The sequence below is a fragment of the Suncus etruscus genome, chromosome 16, assembly GCF_024139225.1.
Source record: "Suncus etruscus isolate mSunEtr1 chromosome 16, mSunEtr1.pri.cur, whole genome shotgun sequence".
In the NCBI taxonomy this organism is placed as follows: Eukaryota; Metazoa; Chordata; class Mammalia; order Eulipotyphla; family Soricidae; genus Suncus; species Suncus etruscus.
The window spans coordinates 36,950,179-36,972,564 of NC_064863.1; the positions used below are offsets into that span (position 1 = coordinate 36,950,179).

At 35.6% G+C, this 22,386-nt stretch overlaps 1 protein-coding gene and 1 non-coding gene across 2 annotated transcripts in view; both read left to right on the forward strand.

Moving 5' to 3' along the window:
• The window catches only part of GRXCR1 (glutaredoxin and cysteine rich domain containing 1), a 92,981-nt gene that overhangs the window by 9,258 nt on the left and 61,337 nt on the right, over positions 1-22,386 (forward strand). The gene's annotated exons all lie outside the window — the stretch shown is intronic.
• On the forward strand, positions 17,524-17,630 carry LOC126033057 (U6 spliceosomal RNA). Its single transcript, XR_007504214.1, has one exon. It is a non-coding gene; the product is annotated as a U6 spliceosomal RNA (small nuclear RNA).

The following is a 22,386-nucleotide window of genomic DNA, read 5'->3' on the forward strand; positions in this document are numbered from 1 at the left end:
TCATATAAGAGGGCACCCCCCATCACCAGTGCACAGTGCAACATTCCCACCACCAATGTCCCAAATATCCCTCCTCCCAGCCCCCACCTGTACTCTTCTAGATAGGCTTTCTATTTCCCTCATGTAGTCTCATTGTTAGGATAGTTTGCAATGTAGTTATTTCTCTAATTAAACTCATCACTCTTATGGTGAGGTTCATGAGGTGGGCTGTAACGTCCAGCCCTTCTCTCTTTTGTCTCTGAAAATTGTTGAGAAATGTCTTTCATATTTCTTAAAACCCATAGATGAGTGAGACCATTCTGTGCTTCTCTCTCTCTCTCTCTCTCTCTCTCTGACTTATTTCACTCAGCATAATAGATTCCATGTACATCCATGTACAGGAAAATTTCATCATTTCATCTCTCCTGATGGCTGCATAATATTCCATTGTGTATATGTACCACAGTTTCTTTAGCCATTCATCTGTTGAAGGGCATCTTGGTTGTTTCCAGAGTCTTGCTATGGTAAATAGTGCTGTAATAAATATAGGTGCAAGGAAGGGGTTTTTGTATTGTATTTTTGTGTTCCTAGGGTATATTCCTAGGAGTGGTATAGCTAGATCATATGGGAGCTCAATTCCCAGTTTTTGGAGGAATCTCACCACCACTAAACAGATACAAGCTATTTAACTACAGAAAAACTTTCTATAGGTAAAAAATAATTGCTCAAAAACATTTTAAAAATTATCTAATAAAATAGTTATGCTGCAATAGACTATTTAATCTGACAAATGTTCTTATTTGGTTTTGGTGAGTTTTATTGTGTTTTGCTTTGAGGTTTTTGACCACTCCTAGCAGTGCTCAGGACTTACTCTTGGCTCATTGCTCAGTGATCACTCCTGCAGGTGCTTGGGGGGACTATATATGGAGCTGGGGTTCTGCTTGCAATTCAAATTAACTTTATTCTCTCCTTCTGGCCACAATATGTTGTTTTATAAAATTTCAAGAGGTATTTAGGGAGCCTTTGCATGAAAATTTTTTTTTTAAACTTACAAAGCCAAGGCAATAATAGTGTTCTTTGAGCCAGAATTTTTTTCTCTAACACTTATTTAAAAATGGGCACTATAATAATTATTTTTGTGTTTATTTTACAAAACTAGAGGAACAGTTTACTAAAATATCAGTAAAAGCCTTTATAGTGCCAGTTGTTCAATAAATGTATTATTGCTATTTCTTTTAATTGAAATATTATAATTCTTATAAATGCCATGACACTAACCATGATATGCACATCCAAATATATTGATATTCAACCTGAATAAAAGAAAGAGACACTGAGAAGCCAGAGCAATGGTGCAACAGTATGGCATTTGCCTTGCACACGGCTGACCTAGGACAGACCGTGGTTCAATCTCCCACGGTCCATATGGCCCCCCTAGCCAGGAGCTATTTCTGAGCACATAGAGCACATAGCCAGGAGTAACCCCTTAGAGTAACCGGGTGTGGCCCCTAAAAAATAGAAAAGAAAAGAAAAGAAAGAAAAAAGAAAGAGGCACTGATCATTTACATATATATATCACAATTATTTTCTTTCTTTGCATTAATTTTCTTCAGTAATTTTTCTTAGTAAAATTAGATTTGTAGAAAAATAAGAAATAAAATAATAGAAATACAGGGATAACAATAGGAGTTAAAGATTACTTAGAAGTTAGAGTATATGGTCAATAAAAATTGCTCAATTTTAATCTAATTAGAGAACATCAGAAAAAAGTTGATATTAATCATCTGTATCATTGATCTATCCTGAGACTTTAAAAACATTGCTGTCAATACAAACTTAATGATGAGAACTTTGACCTATGTGTGGTTTTAGAATCTGTCTTGCATGAGGTAACAGTGAGGTAATTTTAAAATAATTTATTTGACTAAATATAAGCAATTTACCAAGAAACAAATTTTCTTACAGACAACAAATTTTAAGTCAAGTAAAATTGAGCACCTTCAGAGGATGCTGGTATTCTCTGAGAACATTCTTATACCAACCAAGAGATAAATTGGGATAACAATAGTAATTATGTTTATCAGGATTTTTATTTTTCTTTAACTGAGGAGAGACACTACTGGTGATCTAGCAAGATCAGCAAAACAAATCAGGGAACAGTTTGTGGCTTAAGAGGTGTTGCATATGTCTAAATATGTAAAATCCTGGATTTCATTCCCCAGAATCACACATCCAACCTCCATCCAAGTATCACCAAGTATAACCATTATAACACCTTTAGGTCCAAGTACCACCAGAATGTCCCCCTAAAACAATAATTTAAAAAAATTAAATATAATCAATTTATAGATCAATCCATATTTACTTTCACTTTAACTATTAAAAAGCACTAATGTTTTACTTTTATACTTTATATATATATAATAAACTGGATGGCATTCCCTTTTTCTCATCTAGACCAACAATACTCCCAGTTTATTGTATGTAAAAATACTAGTAGAGATTTTCTAACATATTTAGAGCCATGACTAGATTATAATTTTTCATATTCCAAAATTAGTTTCTCTTGAGTCTTTTATATCTCTGGCATAAATGGACAAGTAAACACTGGATTCAAAGAAATACATATGTCCAGTTGAATGATTCACAAATGCACCAATGAATCAGACCCTAAATACACCACCTGGGTGTTCAGATGACCTTTGTCTCCATCATTACCCTTAACAAATGTGCCAAAATAGTTTACCTCCTCAGTTATTCTAATATTCTAAAGTAAATTAACTGGCAAATGAAATTAAAAATGGTTATAATAACCTTTTATATACAACTTTCCAAATAAGCAGTGCTAACCAAATATGTTTTTAAATAGGTCCAAGGACTATTCTCTCCACATTAAAGATTTTGCAAGGGTATGCCAAGTATTTTATGAGACAAGAACTTCAGTGAGAGAGTAATAGAAAGGAAGCAATGATTTAAAGGGTCTTCAAAATATTTTATTTATATTAAAGCCTTTTGCTCCTGTTTCAAATTGAGTGCTTTAAGATTTTGTAATATAGATCAAGAAGAAATGTCAACTTTCAGTAATTGCAGTTCCTTGCAAGTGAATAATATTGTTTGTATATTGGAGACATCCAAGGATATAGATCCAACTCTTCACTTTTTATTGTCTAAGATGAATTTATACAGTTACATCTAATTAAGTGTGCAATTCACTTTCCATAGGATGGCAAGTCTCATTTAGACCCATAGCCATATATGAGAGTAAATTCAACAATAATTGTCTTTGGCCTCTGTAGCTTCACTGTTACTGCATTGCACAAAATCCACACAATCCTGCTAACTTACCACTAAAACATTTGCCATTCCTTCACACACATAAACACACAAATGCACACAAATATACTTATATGTATATCTTGGCAAGTAGCAAGCATCCAATTCAACTCTCTACACAAGGTGATCTAGGTTGTAGTGTAGGTTGTACTGGTTCCAAAAGGGTACTATTAACACACAGTAAAGTCAATGAAGTTTGGAATAGCACAACTGGGAGATCTAATCCAAGGTAAAAGTTCCTATAAGTCCATCACAAAGAATGAGAACAAGCAGTGTTGGCGGGGATGTGGAGAAAAAGGAACTCTTTCCACTGCTGGTGGGAATGCCGACCAGTTTAACCTTTCTGGAGAACGTTATAGAGATTCCTCCAAAAACTGGGAATTGAGCTCCTATATGATCCAGCTATACCACTCCTATAAATATACCCTAGGAACACAAAAATACAATACAAAAACCCCTTCCTTGCACCTATATTTATTACAGCACTATTTACCATAGCAAGACTCTGGAAACAACCAAGATGCCCTTCAACAGCTGAATGGCTAAAGAAACTGTGGTACATAAACACAATGGAATATTATGCAGCCATCAGGAGAGATGAAATGATGAAATTTTCCTGTACATGGATGTACATGGAATCTAATATGCTGAGTGAAATAAGTAAGAGAGAGAGAGATAGAGAGAGAGAAAGAGAGAGAAAGAGAGAGAGAGAAGTGCAGAATGGTCGTACTCATCTATGGGTTTTAAGAAATATAAAAGACATTTCTCAACAATTTTCAGAGACAAAAGAGAGAAGGGCTGGACAATAAACAATAGTAATAAGGAAGAAATGGACATTAAGAAAACAACCCCATTCACAATAGTGCCACACAAACTCAAATATCTTGGAATCAACTTGACTAAAAATGTGAAGGACCTATACAAAGAAAACTATAAAACTCTGCTCCAAGAAATAAGAGAGGACACACGGAAATGGAAGCACATACCCTGCTCATGGATTGGCAGGATTAACATAATTAAAATGGCAATACTCCCCAAAGCATTGTACAGATTTAATGCGATCCCTCTAAAGATACCCATGGCATTTTTAAAGAAGTGGATCAGGCACTTTTGAAATTCATTTGGAAAATAAACACCCTAGAATAGCTAAAGCAATCATTGGGAAAAAGAATATGGGAGGAATTACTTTCCCCAACTTTGAACTTTACTACAAAGCAATAGTTATCAAAACAGCATGGTATTGAAATAAAGACAGGCCCTCAGATCAGTGAATAGGCTTGAGTACTCAGAGAATGTTCCCCAGACATACAATCACCTAATTTTTGATAAAGGAGCAAGAAATCCTAAATGGAGCAAAGAAAGCCTCTTCAACAAGTGGTGTTGGCACAACTGGATAGCCACTTGCAAAAAATTGAACTTAGACCCCCAGCTAACATCATGTACGAAGGTTAAATCCAAATGGATGAAAGACCTCGATATCAGACCTGAAACCATACAATAAATAGAACAACACGAAGGTAAAACACTCCAGGACATTGAGACTACAGGCATATTCAAGGAGGAAACTTCACTCTCCAAGCAAATGAAAGCAGAGATTAACAGATGGGAATATATTAAACTGAGAAGCTTTTGCACCTCAAAAGAAATAGCACCCAGGATACAAGAGCCCCTCACTGAGTTGCAGAAACTATTCACCCAATACCCATCAGACAAGGAGCTAATCTCCAAAATATACAAGGCACTGACAGAAATTTACAAGAAATAAAAACATCCAATCCCATCAAAAATTTGGAAAGAAGAAATGGACAGACACTTTTAGAAAGAAGAAATATAAATGGCCAAAAGACACATGAAAAAATGCTCCACATCACTAATCATCAGGGAGATGCAAATCAAAACAACTATGAGGTACCACCTCACACTCCAGAGAATGGCACACATTACAAAGGATGAGAACAAGCAGCATTGGCAAGGATGTGGAGAGAAAGGAACTCTTATCCACTGCTGGTGGGAATGCCATCTAGTTCAACCTTTATGGAAAGCAATATGGAGATTCCTCGAAAAACTGGAAATCGAGCTCCCACATGACCCAGCTATACCACTCCTAGGAATATACCCTAGGAACACAAAAATACAATACAAAAATTCCTCCCTTACACCTATATTCATTGCAGCACTATTTACCATAGCAAGACTCTGGAAACAGCCAAGATACCCTTCAACAGATGAATGGCTAAAGAAACTGTGGTACATATACACAATGGAATATTTTGCAGCTGTCAGGAGAGATGAAGTCATGAATTTCTCCTATACATGGATGTACATGGAATCTATTATGCTGAGTGAAATAAGTTAGAGGGAGAAAGACGCAGAATGGTCTCACTCATCTATGGGTTTTAAGAAAAATGAAAGACATTCTTGCAATAATAATTTTCAGACACAAAAGAGAAAAGAGCTGGAAGTTCCAGATCACCTCATGAAGCTCACCACAAACAGGGATGAGTTTAGTTAGAGAAATAACTACGTTTTGAACTATCCTAATTATGAGAATGTACGAGGGAAATAGAAAGCCTGTCTAGAGTACAGACGGGGTTGGGTGGGGAGGAGGAAAATTTGAGACATTGGTGATGGGAACATTGCACTGGTGATGGGTGGTGTTCTTTACATGACTGAAACCCAAACACAATCATGTATGTAATAAAGTTGTTTAAATAAAAAAAGAATAAGTAGGCTTGGTTAAAATATTATTCATGATATAAAGGTATTTTATATCTTGACATATTTATATGACATATTCAGTATTATTTTTATTTAAATAGTGGCAAATGATCGACTCTATAGTCCTTTGACTGCCTTGCATGTTACATCCTTTTGGTATTAATGATCAAAGAGTATAATACTAATACTAATTAGGACTTCCATAGAAGCATTATCTTTGAATATGTGAATGAAGTGAAATTATCTTAGTAAATATTTTTATCCTTTTTATCTCTTTTGGCATAAAAATATTCTATATAGTTTTAGAAGAGTTTGCATGTCATGCATAATAATAGTAGTTTGCTCCATTAAATTCTTCTGTTATGTTATTTTTCAGGGGTTATGTTATATAGTATCATAAAGAAAACCTAATTGTTTTCATGAAATTAATATTTAGCATTAGTTCTTTGCATAAACTACTTTTTGAAATAATACGATATAAAATATGACTGCTTCTTATATCTAGAGAATATTCTCTTTTTGTTAGTCAAACATAACTTGTGCTATTATTGTTTCTTCAATGATTATATTTTTCTAATTTTATATGTTCTATCACATTAGACTTTAATTTTATTATAATTTCTATATTCAAATAGTCTTGGCTTTTCTATACATTCTATTTCAAGGTCCAAGGATTGAAGGGCAATACACACATTTTCATGATTCTTTTTTTGATACTAGAAGTCTCTAAGAATCATTAATGGCTACATTAAGCATATTTTACTTTTCCAAGTTTTACAACTCACTGAAAAGCTTTTCTCTTCAGAAAATGAATATCATACTTATTCAGCAACATTCATTAAACTCAATAAATATCTAAACTATGATATTTCTTCTTTATCAGAATCCTTGCATCATTATGACATTTTAATTTGTATAACTAGGTTTTAATTCCTTGAATTTTAACCCTATTTTGACTTACAGCAACATATAGAGAAAAACTGCAGAATATACAAGGTAATTTTAAGATGCTTAAAAAATTTTTACTGTTAGTACATACTAACCACAGAATTAATGAATTAATACTTGATGTTTTTCAAAACTTATAAAATCAATTTAATGGCAACAATAGGCAAACACCTATTTGGTAGGGGCTGCTGAAACTTACAGTTTCTGACATTTTCCTTATAATCTAGTTTTTGTTTTAATAAATCAATATTAATAATATTTTATACATTTACACACTGTACAAATAGATGATTTTTTTTTTTTTTTTGGTTTTTGGGCCACACCTGGTGGTGCTCAGGGGTTACTCCTGGCTGTCTGCTCAGAAATAGCTCCTGGCAGGCACGGGGGACCATATGGGACACCGGGATTTGAACCAACCACTTTAGGTCCTGGATAGGCTGCTTGCAAGGCAAACATCACTGTGCTATCTCTCCGGGCCCAGATAAATTTCTTAATCACAATCACCTGAAATAAAAATTTAGACAAAATCTAAAAATATAAGATTGACATTTTGGATGAAATTTTATTCTTGTTCATAAAACTATACAACTGGCACTTCTGACTTTTCTAAGGAAAAGTTATATTTTATCTAGTTCCTGTCAGATATTTTTGTTAGAATATTCAATTAATAGATGAAAGAAATAGTTGCAGATTGTGCTTGTATAACTCTCCTACACTATTAGTAAAACAAATTGTAAGGGTATCATTATTTATTGACTCAAACAATGAAGTTAGAAAATAAAAAAAATTGAGTTTTTTCTTTTTTAGTCCTTTCCATCACTTTCATGAAACTACCTTAGACCCCTATTCTGACTGGCTCACTTTACCTTCCTTTGACAGCTATTTGCTTTTCATGAGCACGTGGAAGAAATTATGTCATTCCACATCCCAATATTCTACTGTCTCCTTTCAAAATGTCCCTAGTAAAATAATCCCCAGATACGATAACTCATGATTTTTCTCAGAAATAAAGATCAGGCTTTTGGCAACCAGATTAATTATACTGATAATGTGAAAATTAAAGTCAGCCATATCTATATTTAGGAGATACTTAATAATGATAATTAAGTGTATCAGTTTCTTCTTCTTGTTGGAACATTGCTCCAACTTAGTGACTTAAAAAAACACAACCTTATTAAAGTTTTGAAAGCCAGGAATTGTAAATGAGTCATTTGGGGTTAAAATCAAGTTTCAACAACAATATGTTCTTTTGGATACTTCAGAGGCAAGTTTATTCTTGGTCCTACATCACGCTGGCCTCTGCTTCCATGATTAAATCTCTCTTCTGATTAAGTCTCCTGCCTCTCTGTTACCCTATGAAGACCTTTGTGATTATATTCAACCCACTTGGATAGGAATTAGGAGGTATATTGCAAAACAACATTAATAAACTACCAATCATTTGCTATGGATTCACATCTCTTACATACACAGAAAAATAAATAATAAACATTTGAGCCACAGATTCATGATTCTTTTAATCACAACTGCCAAGGCACCTTCTCTAATGCTCTAACTGTCAGATTTCTCTAATATATAATAGTCACATAGATATTTATATGTCTATATCACACATACTGTGTATATGTGTGTATGTTTGTATTTTCTTTGTATTTATCCTCAGTTTAGATTTGCTCCAGCATTCCCCCAGGACCACAGTGCCTGCTTCATATACAAGTTGACTTTCTTAGAGAATAATTTTTGTTTCTAGAAAGAATTTCTGAAGGTCAACTTATGTCCACAAAGGGAATTAATGGTAGGAGTTTTGGGTCCACACATGGCAGCACTCAGGGGTTACTCCTGGTTCTGAGTTCAGAAATTACTCCAGGCATCTCTGAGGACAATATGGGATACCAGGGATTGAACCCTTGACAGCTGCATGCAAGGCAAACACCTTATCCTCTATGCTATCACTCAGTCTGCCCAGTCAAGAGAATTTCTAAGAAGAGAAGCAGACCTAAAGCTCATTTTGGAATTTAGGTGCATGCCCACACAGCCTACACAACTGCCCTGCATCCCTCTCTCCTCGCCTGCTTTCTATTTTTTTTCCAGATAAAAACATGAGCCACAACTAGCCACTACAGAGAAATCGTTGGAAGTGCTTTCTCCTTGTCAAGTGTAAAGTTACTCTTGGCTTTTACTTATAAGAGTGATCAGAAAGTTCTATATATATCATCCTGAGAATGACTTTCCCCAATCTGAGATGAGCAGGAGATACAGATTTAAAGGGGACCAGAAAATATATGAATGATCTTGGTGCATACATCCTGGTGAATCTTCCTTTACTGAAGCTCCTTCACTGCCATAAAATTCTGGTGATTCAGAAAGCTTACAAGACCCTGTGTAAGATTCTTCTAGAGTGCCTAACATTGACTTCTTTCAACTTATGGAGTCCCTAATTTTATCATCTTTCTTCCTCATCTCTACTATTATTCTTCAAACACAGGAGGCTTAAGTTTCTAGGACTCAAAGCCAAACTTCGTGAGAGAAGAGACAAGTACCGGTTTTCTCTCTTAGGTATATCTCAACATATTTTTGTGTTCACTTTCCCTGTACTACTGGGCAAAAGAACTAGATTCTGGAGAGAGATGGCCTAATTTTAGAGGCAGGACCTGACATTTCCAAGCTGGAGAAATTTTACATAACTTCTCTATATTCCCATTTTTGAATTAGTAAGGTGAGAATAATGATAATGATTATTCCTCATGAAATAAATGGGCGGTTTTATATAAAATGTGTGTACCAGGTACTGGCACATAAAAAGTATTTAATAAATACTGATATAATTTTTATTGCCTATTCCTCAAGTTGTGTACTTATGAAGACCAAATACTGTGGCAGTGAAAGTAGAAATTAAAAAAAAAACCAAAAACAAAAGCATGACTACTGTGCCTAGTATTTAATTCCACGTCCTAAGAAAGACTGACACATGTTTGCTGATATAGTACAGCAAGTACTCAGAGTTCTAATCAGGGAAAGAGGCAGGACAGCTTACCTTACTTCTGTTCTCCTTTTTTTAGTCTCTTTTAAAACAAAGACTCCGGGGGCTGGAGCTATAGCACAGCATTAGGGCTTTTGCCTCTGAAGCGGCCCACCCCAGACGGACCGGGGTTCAATCCCTGACTTCTCATATGGTCCCCCGTGCCTGTCAGGAGTGATTTCTGAGGGCAGAGCCGGGCGTAACCCCTGAGCACCGCCAGGTGTGGCCCCAAAACCAAAAATAAAATAAGATAAAACAATGACTCCATTCAGAAGTTCTGAATTAGTCCTTAAAAGACATGTTGGTGTTTTAAGTGCTGTTGGTAGCGATCACTTCCCTTCTAGAAGGCTCTGTGGTCTAATTTAAACTTGGCTTAGCCTTTGCCATACAAGTTTGTTTTCCTAAGGCCAATTACTCTCTTCAAGATCCTGTCTTGGCTCCATTTTTGGAGACATTGTTTCAGATTCTCTATATTTAACTTCCTAGTCATGCTTTGTACATATTTGCCAGCCTGGTTCTGCAAAACTCAGCTCCAGACCTGTAAGTAGAGTCAGTCACCCACACACCTTGTACCTGAGCATTGTCTACAGTACCTGTCATCCACCTGATCCTTCTGGGTTGAAAAAGAGTTGTCTCTTTTTTAATGGTAGTCTGAATGGACTTATAATGCCTTTTAATACAAATACAAAATTCAGTTTTCTATTTATGTAGGATGTTCTTGTTCACAAGCCAAAAACAATAGAATACTTGACATAGCTTAAAATGCATAGAGGCTTATGAGTGTGAAGTGATGGCACAAAGGATAGGTCAATTGCCTTGCAGTCAGCTGGGTTCAATGCCTAGGTTTGATTTCAGGCATACTATTTTGCCAGACCCCAAGCACCACCAAGGGTGATTCCTAAATGTACAGCCAGTAGTAACCCCTAAGTACTACCTATTGTGACCCCAAATCAAAAAATAAACCAAAAATCATAGACATTTATTATATTCATTAAGTTTGGAAGAAGCTATTGTTGAGTTGTTGATAATTTGATACTGAAATAACCCAGTTATTATTTCTGAGCTCTTATTTCATCTTGCCTGGATTTTCCCACCTGGGTCCAAGAGACTAATCATATTTTTACTGGAACAGACTTTAAAACAGAAAGAGAGCAGAGACTAAAGGGAAGATCATTCTTTTAGATGTTTCTATCAGAAAGAAGTCATAAAATTCCAAGAAACATTATTATGTATTTACTTGGTGGTAATAGGGCCTTATAGCAATTTCTTATTATGGAAGAATTCTGGGATTGTGAATAAGAGAATATTAACTCTATGTTATGGAAAATATCGAATATAGAGATGAAAACAATTGTTTGATCAGCAAACAATGTTGCCCGATCCAGAATTTCTTAACAACTTCCGTAGGACATAATTCTTATTTTATATAATTTAAGTCAAATTAGAACTTGGTTCTGGAATCACAAAATATATTAACAGTGATATAATTCTATAACATTCACACTTTGAACTTGTCCATCATTATATTTTTCTATCCAGACTTATTTCTTATTATTTTTCCTTCCACTATATATTATTTGAATTTTAGTAAATTGTTTGCTACTAAATATTAGAATTACAAAGGTAAATAATGCAATTTAATTATAGCTGTATGGAAATTCTGTCTTTTACAAAAGTTGCATGAGATTCTTGACTTAAACTGAGCAATCTAAAAAAAATTTCTTCATTCGAACAGTGCATATTGTCTGGTTTTCTCTATTGCTTGCTGGCATTCATTTAAAGACAGAAATAACACAATGACAAACACAATGACTTTCAGAGCCACAGTAATCATTTCCATAAAGTACCAGTCACAAGGGGCTTCACAATATTCTTACATTTGAAGGGAACAGAAGCTGGTGTGATAGTACAGTGGGTAGGGTGTTGCATAGCCAAATAGGGTTCAATTCCCAGCACTCCATATGGTCCATAAGCATTTCCAGGAATATTCTTGAGTGTAGAGCCAGAAATCACTATAAATTTGAACTTAATCTCTGTCCACCTGGAAAGTAGTATACCAGCACAATAATACTATCAAGAAATTTATGAAAAAATATCAAAACAGGGACCTGAGCAATAATAGTACAGCGGATAGGGCATTTGCCTTACACGCAGCTAACCAGATGGACCCCAGAGCCTGCCAGGAGTAATTTCTAAATGCAGAGCCAGAAGTTACCCCTGAGTACCACCAGATGTGGCTCAAAAGTAGGCAAACAAACAAAGATATATTAGAGCAGGGAAAGATAAAAAATAAGAAAGGTACCACCACCACCAACATCACACCAAGCAAACAAAACACAGCTCCAGCTCTACTAAATAGTTTATTCTGCAAACAGTTCTAGTCCATGTATATTTCCCTTTTACTAAAACACAATTAGCAAAAGCCATCTGGTTAGTCATTTTTAAGGTCATTACTGTTATTTTCTAATTAGAAATTTCCATTTGCTTCTAAGAATTGCTTAGTAAATTTATGTTGCAATAGACATGAAAAACTCTTCCTATTTTGTTTTCCAGCTTTCAGTCTTGCCTTAGGATAATACTTTCTTAATGCAACTAAAAATTGAATCACATCCCTCCCTAAAGAAAACCCATTGTGTCCTGCAGCATTTGCCTAGAAACTCAAGCTTCTTAGTTTGATGTTTGAGTTGGAGTTCTTTCCAAAACAGTGTGACATAAGAACTTATATGCAAGTGGTTTTAGAGCAAAGCATTTATTAACTTTCTCTTTCATCAGAATCTCCATAAGATATTTACCCCTTAGATTTCTCAGCTACCTTTGTCTAAGAGATATGTGGTCTTTCAGTTCCCCATACAGAGTAGCCAAAAATACATGTGCTGATTTTCTTTCAGTGCAAAATGACTCAAAGTTCATATGACAATGCTTCTCACAACACTAGTAATGAAGTGGAACAAGAGAGCTGCTGAGACATGAGATATGAAACTCCCCCTGATTGTCCATTTGTCTTTTCTTGACTCATCTCTGGTTTGTTCTTTCCCTTACAGCCTATACAAATCAAAACATGTATTTTAACCATTAGTTGAACCAAAAAAGACTGTTTATATGACAGTAAAAATATTGCACCCTTTATATGTACATAAGTAAACTTTTTTTCTTGTTTTTTTTTTTTAATTTTATTTTTAATTATGAGAACAAAGATGCCAAGAAAGAGGACAAGGTAAAGTTACAGTGGAAGGACAATCACTCATAAACAGAATTCTCAGAAGAAGTCCCCTTACTTATATCTTAACTTTGAACTTTCAGCCAAAGAACATTAAGATAAATAAAACAGAACCCATGTACAATTACTTTGTCCCTCAAGTCCCCAGATCATAATACAGTATAATATTTCTTAGCAGCACACAAAGCAATCTAAAGCCAAAAAACTTATGTAACTCCTTAAACATTAAAGGCATAGTATTTTTTTACATTTTCATGCACATGCATATTAGTTTAAGTTAACCTCAAAAGTTTAAGTGTTTTTTATTTAATGATTAGAGTCAAAGGAGCACAGTAATAACGGTGTTAGAGTGGCAATTATTGTTTGCATAGGCCCACCAAAATATGAGGGACACAGACAGGAAAAGTCTTGGCCTAAGTACAAGGAGACCTTACCCCTGAAGTTTCCTGGCATAAGACCAACTCTAGGCTCCAGGCAAACTAATTTGTCCAATCCAAGTCATTGTCTGTAGTGCCAACACACTTTTATTTCCACACAGTCTCTGTTTTTGGTATCATTTCTGTATTAAAGATCCTGGAATATGAATATTCTACATTAAAGTCAGGATGTGGAGCATCCTCTAGTTTCACCTCACAATTAAAGGGCAATGCAGAGAGCCCTGTCCTGTAAGCAGGTCGCTGTTGTTGTTAAGTCTTCTCAGTGTTAATGGAAGTCTCTTTTGAGCAGGTCGATGTCAGAGCAGCGGTAAGGTAGAGGATTGCTTCCAGGTGATAGTATAGACAAACTTGAATGTTTCGTAGATGGCTTCCTGGTTCAGGGGTGATGGAGAATGCCCATTCTTCTGAGGTCTGTGCCAGGTCATTATGTCAATATTCAGGGTGTGTCCCATTGCACTACAAGATTTGTGTGTTCCAATATCTATTAGATAAGATCTTAATTGTATGTATAGTATTTTCCCATTTTAATGTGCCTATGCAAACAAGGAACAATGCCACGTAGCGTTACCGTTGTATATGGGGGCCATAAGGACAAATCCAACAATCCCCATGACATGGTTCAATCATAAGCATTAAACTGAGGGACTCTTTCACCAAAATTCCTTATTGAACAGCTCACAAAGACAAGAAAAGATAAAAAGTGGGCAGAATATTTAGTAAGAGTTATAGCTGTCAGAGAAAAAACACATAAAATATTCAAAAGACATCCCTGTCATTTTATGTTTTTTGAAATAGTTGGGGTTGTTAGATCCAATGAACAGCTTTGGTCTGTGATTAGGATTGTGCAGTACTGAAGTTAAAGAGTGTAATGTGGGGTACTGATGGTTGGGGGGGTGAGAGAGTTAAGGAGTAAAAATGAGCTTTGTAGGAGTGTGTGAAAGGGCAGAATACAAAATGGACATTCTGCATACACAAAACATAACTTAAGGATAGGGAATACTCTTAATATATACTGTGTGCACGGGGGTTCTAGCCCCCGTGTGGTCTTGAACATGTAGACTGGTAAGAAACTGCCAGTAACTATCTTAGTGAAACCAAGCAAGTCTCAGCACACCCCAAGTTAGGACCCACCATTTCTGGCTGCCTGGGCTGGCACCCAGGGAAGGCCTGGAGGCCAGGGGCAGAAGAGGGGACGGCTGGGGGCCTATCAAGGCTCCCAGCACCCCTAAGCTAGAGAGAAGGCCTTTAACATGGAATCTCCCCAAACCCCATGCTGGCTAGAGCAAGAAAAGATTCTGTAGAGAACAGGAAGCCAGGATCTGCCCACCCTCCACCCTATGCCCTTCCCAAGTAAACTTCTTATTGCTATATGCTATCTCTTTTCTTGAGATATTGATATTTTCTTCTCTCGGTTAACCAAATGCTTTACTGTATTATTTGAAAAATGTGTTTTTTAGACACCATGATTTATCTAGCTGTGCATAATTGTTTTCAGGCATGTAATGTTCTTATATCCAATTCTATATATCCAATTCTATCACCATAAGTCCCCTTCTCTCTATTATATACCTCAGATTATCACCCACCTCTAACACGACTCCATGACAGTTAACATTTTAAGTTTAATAGTTGAAGTTTTTGTCCCATATTTAAGGCAGTATTGGATATAGTGATTCAGATAAATACAAATAGTTTAACTGTACACTGTAGAGGGGTCCAATGACCATTGTCCATGTGTTACCCCCAGATCTCTTCTTGGTTCTCCTCCATTTCTTTCTTGTCTTCTTTGGCATTACTGTTTCTGTAATCTAGAGCTAGACTTTTACTCAACTAGGGAATATCTACCATTCTCCAGACAAATTATTTTATATATCATGGACTAGTTTCTCAGTAATAATTATTTTAATTTAATAGTGTGTAGGTAGTTATAATCATATTAAAGTTTATGGTCATTAATACTCAAAATTACTATATCCTATCCTCACTAATATGCCCACAATCTTTTTCTCTCTCTTTTTTTGAAATCATAGCAGTGATTCTCAGAAGATTCCATTTGTGCTTTAAATTTGGGTTAAATACCTTGATAGCTCTTGAAACATTCTAATTACAGATCACTAAAGTCATTATTACTATCTCTCTCACATAGAAATCTACCCACTACCTAGCTTTTAACATAGATCTGTGTGGGACTATATTTTCACTTTCACTTTCCATGTTCTGAAAATTATTTTACTAGGTGGCAAATATTTAATGAATACAGGTCAACTATACGAATGAATATCTTTAATTTTGCAATGAAGAAATTTTTCACAAAATTCAAATCAAATTTAAGCCCAAATTTAAGCAAGTGAAACATATATTTTAGATAAAATATACTAGTTATGTAGGTATTCAAACATACCCATCTAATAATTTGAATGCATAGGGCATATATAGCTTTGTTTTTGTTCCTTGTTTATCTTATATCCATGGGAAGGATGTGTGGAATGTTTTGAGTTTAGAAAGTCACTGTGATCTTAAGGTTGACCTGATCCTCAGAGACTTAAGGTATTCTGATGCCTTCCTTATCCAAGCACTCCCAGGTCAATCAACATTTAAGTGAATATTTTCAGTGACTTATTATGTGTACTGATGACAACTCTAAGAACATAAGTCTTTTCACCTGCAATATTTCATCTCAAGAAGAAACTAATCCAAGAATTATTTCCTCAATATGAAAGATAAGATGACACCTGAAATTTGCTTTTATACATTGCCCTTAGGAGCTGTTGATACAGTTGGCATTTTTCTTATATATCACACATATTGTCTATTTTAAGTATGTATATATACACACATAATGTATAAATGAATGTATATTCCTTGGAATTTATAAAAGTCTAATCTGATTTATGACTGAATGAATAAATACACAAAGAATAAAAACAAGTGCCTATTTCCTACAGTACTGATAGTGCAAATGAGAGCTGAGTATTTTATTCCAAGGAGACTGTGGCTTTCATTAGTCTCACATACATCTGATGAATGAAAATTGGTTTGTCGTATGAGGCAGACTGTTCCTGCAGAGTAATTAATCCCAAATGAAGGGTTGGAACAACTGCCAATGAAAATACTGTTTATCTGCAGCTCAGCTGAGACTCAACAGTAAGGCTTTTGCTGGCAGCAACACAGGCCTTTAAGATCGCTCTCACTTATACAGGGAAAGTGACAAATGGAACCTTGAAAATGCATTTTAATTAGTATCTGACACAGGTTACCAGTCAGAGGGTGATATAAGAGCTTAGATAAGAGCTTCTTTAAATAAATTAATTTTGCTACAAAGGAAGCTGCCCTGGGCATAAAGGTTACTTTCTTTCTTTTTTTTGGGGGGGGGGAGGGATAGAACAGATTTTCTGCATGGAAACACAGACCATATTTCTGTAACAGGAAATCAAGATAGGAATTAAACCTAATGATTGGAATCTTTGGAATGAAATACTAAGCTCTCATTTGCACTATCAATACTGGAGAAAACAAGCCATTTGTTTTTCTTTTTTATATATTTATTAATTCAGTAATAAATCAAATTAGACTTTTAAATGTCAAGGATTACACTTTCAGTTGTATGTATGTATGTATGTAAGAAAGTCCATGAAATATTCACCTTACTATTTAGTTCTTCAATATTATTATATCTAATAGAGAACTTATCTGGTAAATAGACATTTTAGTTGTCAGCACATAAATTATAAAGATAAAATCCTCTCATTTGCAACAGTATGTATGTAGCCTTGAACATAAAAAATCAGTGAAGTGGGGAAAGATAAATAACACATGATTTTACTTATATGTCAAAAAAAGCAGTCACAAGACTAATGAAAAATATAAAAAATGTGCTCACTTCGGCAGCACATATACTAAAATTGGAATGATACAGAGAAGATTAGCATGGCCCCTGTGCAAGGATGACCCGCAAATTCGTGAAGCTTTCCAAAAAAGAATAAATTAAAAAAAAAGAAAAATATAAAAAATGCTGAAATTTTAAATATCAGGACCTTAGGGATAAGGCAGTATGTCAGATTAAAAGGATCAATTGTGCAGTGAGGGATGGAAGCTAGATATTTATTTGGTGGTAAACATATATATACACACACACAGATATATACAAACATATATACACAAATGTGCAGCATGTATTGATATTAATTTATAATGTTACTCAATTAAAACCAGTGTTATAAACTAATGTTACATAAACAACAACACAAAACCTTTATTTTAATACATGGTCTGGAGAGTACAGCAGGAAAGGTGTTCGCTTTGCATGTAGCTGATCCTGGCATCCCATATGATCCCTAAAGCCCTTCCAGATGTGATCCCTGAACATAGAGGTAGAAGTAAGCTAAGCACCTCCGGGTGTGGGCTCCAAACAAATATAAATAATAACAAAAGCAATTCTGATAACTCAACCTTCTTATTTGAAGCTTAATATATTCATTTATAGAGACATAACATTTCATAATAATTTTTCTCCATATATATTACTTGGGAATATATCTGCTAACTTTTGTATCTCTTAAGATGTTGCTCTCTACCACCATCAACTTTGCCATTAAAGGTCTGGTGTAGTTATCATGTTTGTTTCCATCTCTAACATGCCTGTGGAGTATCTGCTTTGTGAAAAGTAGGATAGCCTCCATGGCAAACAAATGAACCCCAGACCTCAGAAAGGATGGAATCCTGATTAGTGAGTGAGGACTTGGCTGTCAGTACAGCACTGCTGAGAATCCATTAGCAGATCTTTCCGTAGGATGTCTCTTCTGCATTTCTTGGACGGAGATTATTATGAGCAATGGACACAGTGACAAATGATGAGTATGAATACTGAATAATGTGAATGTCGGCCTTAGCAATCATGTCAATGAAAGAGAATTCTTTAATGTTCCTAATCATATGCTTGCTGATTCAGCCAAGAAGGCTTTTTATTTCATAGCTTAGGATAAATCTGCATCAGAATTAATTTACCACCCTGTCATCTGCACTTAATGTACACATCAGAAAGAATTACTTTCAAAGCTAATTATGAAATTCTGATATATGTTAGGCCTGGGAGTAATGTAGAAATAGCTAATAGCAGAGTGGTGTGCTAAGTATTGCAGCTCATACCTAGTAGAGCAGGAAGCTTAGAGAATGTCTCCATCCAGACAGCCCATTGAGAGGTATCAGACATAATACTTCCCAGGCTTCTACAGTGCCTAAAAAATGAACGAGTCACTCTCTATTAAAATGGTTTAACCATTTTATTTATTTATTGTTAAATTTATTTAGCATTTAACAATATATATACTTTTTCCTTCCTACCTCCCTGTCTCTTTTCTTTTTTAACCTCTTTATATTCTATCTTTGTAAATCAACTGTAGCAGAAGCCTCATGACCCAATCCCAGAGGATTGGGCAGAAGCAGGTCTGGAAGGAAACACCTACACAGACAATAATATACACATGATTAAGGGGATAAAACAGGTCCAGGAACTTGCACTGGAAGTCTTACTGTCCTAGCACAAGACCACCAAGCAGAAAGTTCAATAGGGGAAAATCAAAACTGCAAGTAGTTTCTCCCTGAGACCCTGGGACTTTATTGGGAAGCAAAAGACCATACCCTGGGTTAGCTAACAGGTAAGGTAAGAGATCAGTGCAAAAGATGCTTCAATTCATTGGTGCTTCCATCCAATGAGTGACAGCACCATCAAAAAGAATTATTCTGAATAGGGTGAATACCAGTTATTACAACATATTCTCCTTTATAAAAAATGTAGAAATATAAGGTAAAACAAAGTAATTTGTGTCCTAAGGTTCTAAGAAAAGGCTGATGCCTCCATTTAAAATAAAAGGGGTGGCAGTTTTTTGCATAGTCACAGCAAAAGTTGAGGAAAATAAAAAGAAAAAAAAACATTTGGCCTAAAACAGGGTGTCCTTACCCATGAAGTATCCTGACATAAGACCAACTACAGGCTCCAGGCATACTAACTTGTCTGCCCCCAGAGTCTTTCTTCATGGTCCCAGAAAATGTTTTCCTCAATCACGGTTGTTGCTGTCAGTCTTCAGTAATTAGACATCTTGGTGTCTGCACAAATCCTATGTCAAAGTCAAGGTATCATGAAGCATCTCCTGGTATCATCTCACTGTTAGATGACAAGGCAGGGAAATCCACTTTGAAAGCAAGTTGTTGCTGATGTCCAGGCTGCCATCAGGGTGGCATATGAGCCCACAATTCTAGAAAGTTTGAAGGCCTTTCCTGGTAAAGGTCTGAACAACTGAAGCCTAAGTCAATTTACTATGACAAAAATTCAGGGTAATATTCCCCTTGTAACAAAACTTTTCTGAGTTCCCATCCCTAATGAATAGTAGTAACTCCTCTCTGTATCTAAGATTTCCCCATTTTAATGCACCCTGTAAAAAAGAACACTGCCACAGGATACTATTGGAGTGTATGGGGGAAATAAAAAAAAAACAATCCCTATAACTTAGTTATAATCAAAAGCACAAAACTCAAAGGATGCTTACTATTCAGTATAAGTTCCTACTAACAAATCCAAAGAGGAGAGAGAAACTACATCTAGGTAAGAAAACACTTTTTTTTAAAGGTTTTTGGGCCACACCAGGTGGCACTCAGGGGCTCAGAAGCTTACTTCTGATTCTGCTCAGAAATTGCCCCTGGCAGGTTTGAGGGCCATCTAAGATGACGGGAATCTAACCCTGGTTCTTTCTGAGACTGCTGTGTGCAAGCTAAACACCTTAGCAGTGTGCTATCACTCAGTCTCCTACATAAGGAAATACTTAATAAAGAATTGTACATATTGAGAAAATATACCTAAAGAAATATACAAAGGAGGTATACATATCCCCCTTAAGTCTGTGGAAATAGTCTGAGGAGAGAATAAATTCTGGATCACACCTTCAGCCAGCAATGTGGTCTTGAGAAGTCTGAAAAAATGGCTCTCAGCAGTCAAGAGTCAGGAAATGTCCTTGAGTTGAGGGTCTTTCAAAGGCTGAAATCAATTTCTGGCAACAGTTCATGGTGAAGGGAGGTGGGAGAAAGGGGGCCACAAAGAACAAGTCAGTTACATCTTCTTCTAGGGCATAGTCAGGAGTCAGAACTGAGGGTAAAAAGGTTAATGAAGGAGAAATAAATCAGGGTGAGAGAGTGAAAATATACAATAGAAAAGGATTTTAAAAGTGGTATACAGCATAAACAGACATTATATACAAGCTGGATGGACACTAAGCAGACAGAGAGGTGGCCACACACACACACACACACACACACACACACACACACACACACAGACACACACACACACACACACACGATCGATCTATAGGTTGCAGTTGAAAAACTGACCCAGGTGGAATGGGTCAAAGCGCTTCAAAATATAAAACCACATATCAGATGGAAATATTCGAATTCCTAAGAGATATCATCGTTGATGAAGAAGAACTTCACTGAGAAAGACTTCATGGGTTAGAATGTGCATAGAACATTCTTAAAATAATCATAATATTCAAGTTTAGAATACTAAGTAATATGGCAATGAGTACTATAAAAAGAGTCTATTTTACATCATGGAGCATAGTATTACAGGTCTCAAACATCCAGGTTTATTTTCAGAAAACAAACTGAGAACAAAGGTGTATTATATAGTAGAAATCTACCCTGAATGAAAAATAAATTGCAAAAAAATAATCAATGACAGCATTATAGCAAGAGTCTATGACATGTGGATACCTTAGCCGAGGATATCTGTGAAAAGAAGCATTAGATCATACAAGCAGGTATAATTAAATGTAAAATAAATAATTAAAAATATTTTTAAGACAATATCATAATTAGCACTGCATTAGGAGTCCAATAGAATATATCACTGTAATTCAAAACTAGGGCATCCAACATATTTCTCCAAGAGTCACTGTGAACAAAACATTAAAAGTTTATTATAAACACAATAGAATTGAAATTAAGATATTAAAATCTTTTTTTTTTTGTTTTGTTTTTTGGGCCACACCCAGTAACGCTCAGGGGTTACTCCTGGCTATGCGCTCAGAAGTCGCTCCTGGCTTGGGGGGCCATATGGGACGCCGGGGGATCGAACCGTGGTCCGTCTCCTAGGCTAGCGCAGGTAAGGCAGGCACCTTACCTCCAGCGCCACCGCCCGGCCCCAAGATATTAAAATCTTTTAATAGTGAGCAATATAATGGGAGTCCATGGGTTTAAAATTTATTCTATATCTGTTCTGTGGGTAAAAACATTAGTACATTACTATGGACATCTATAAAGTGAAGTTAGTTGAAAACCTGCTTAATATAAACAGCTGTATCTCTACCTGTTGTTCAAAGGTCTCTTTGAAGTATAAAAAAGAAAACAAGCTGCTTAAGATTTTACAGATGAGTTAGAGATTTCTGAAACTTCTTGATCATCAGTTTTAAATTGACATTGTCTTGCTGCAATTTTACAATATTGCTGTGCAATGACACTTTCCCATTTCACCATAATGGTTTGAAATAGAGAATAATAATAATTCTTCAGGGTTGTCCTTATAATCTATAGTGTACTGTGACAAGTTTTCTAAAGGAGAGTCCACTTAGTTCAGTAGTTTTTTCACCTACTTGCTATGGTAGGAAAAGCATTTCACATAGATTAAAAAGCACAGGTGGTAATTTCCAAATTTCTGCCTTTTTTTTTACTAGAAAATCCTGCTG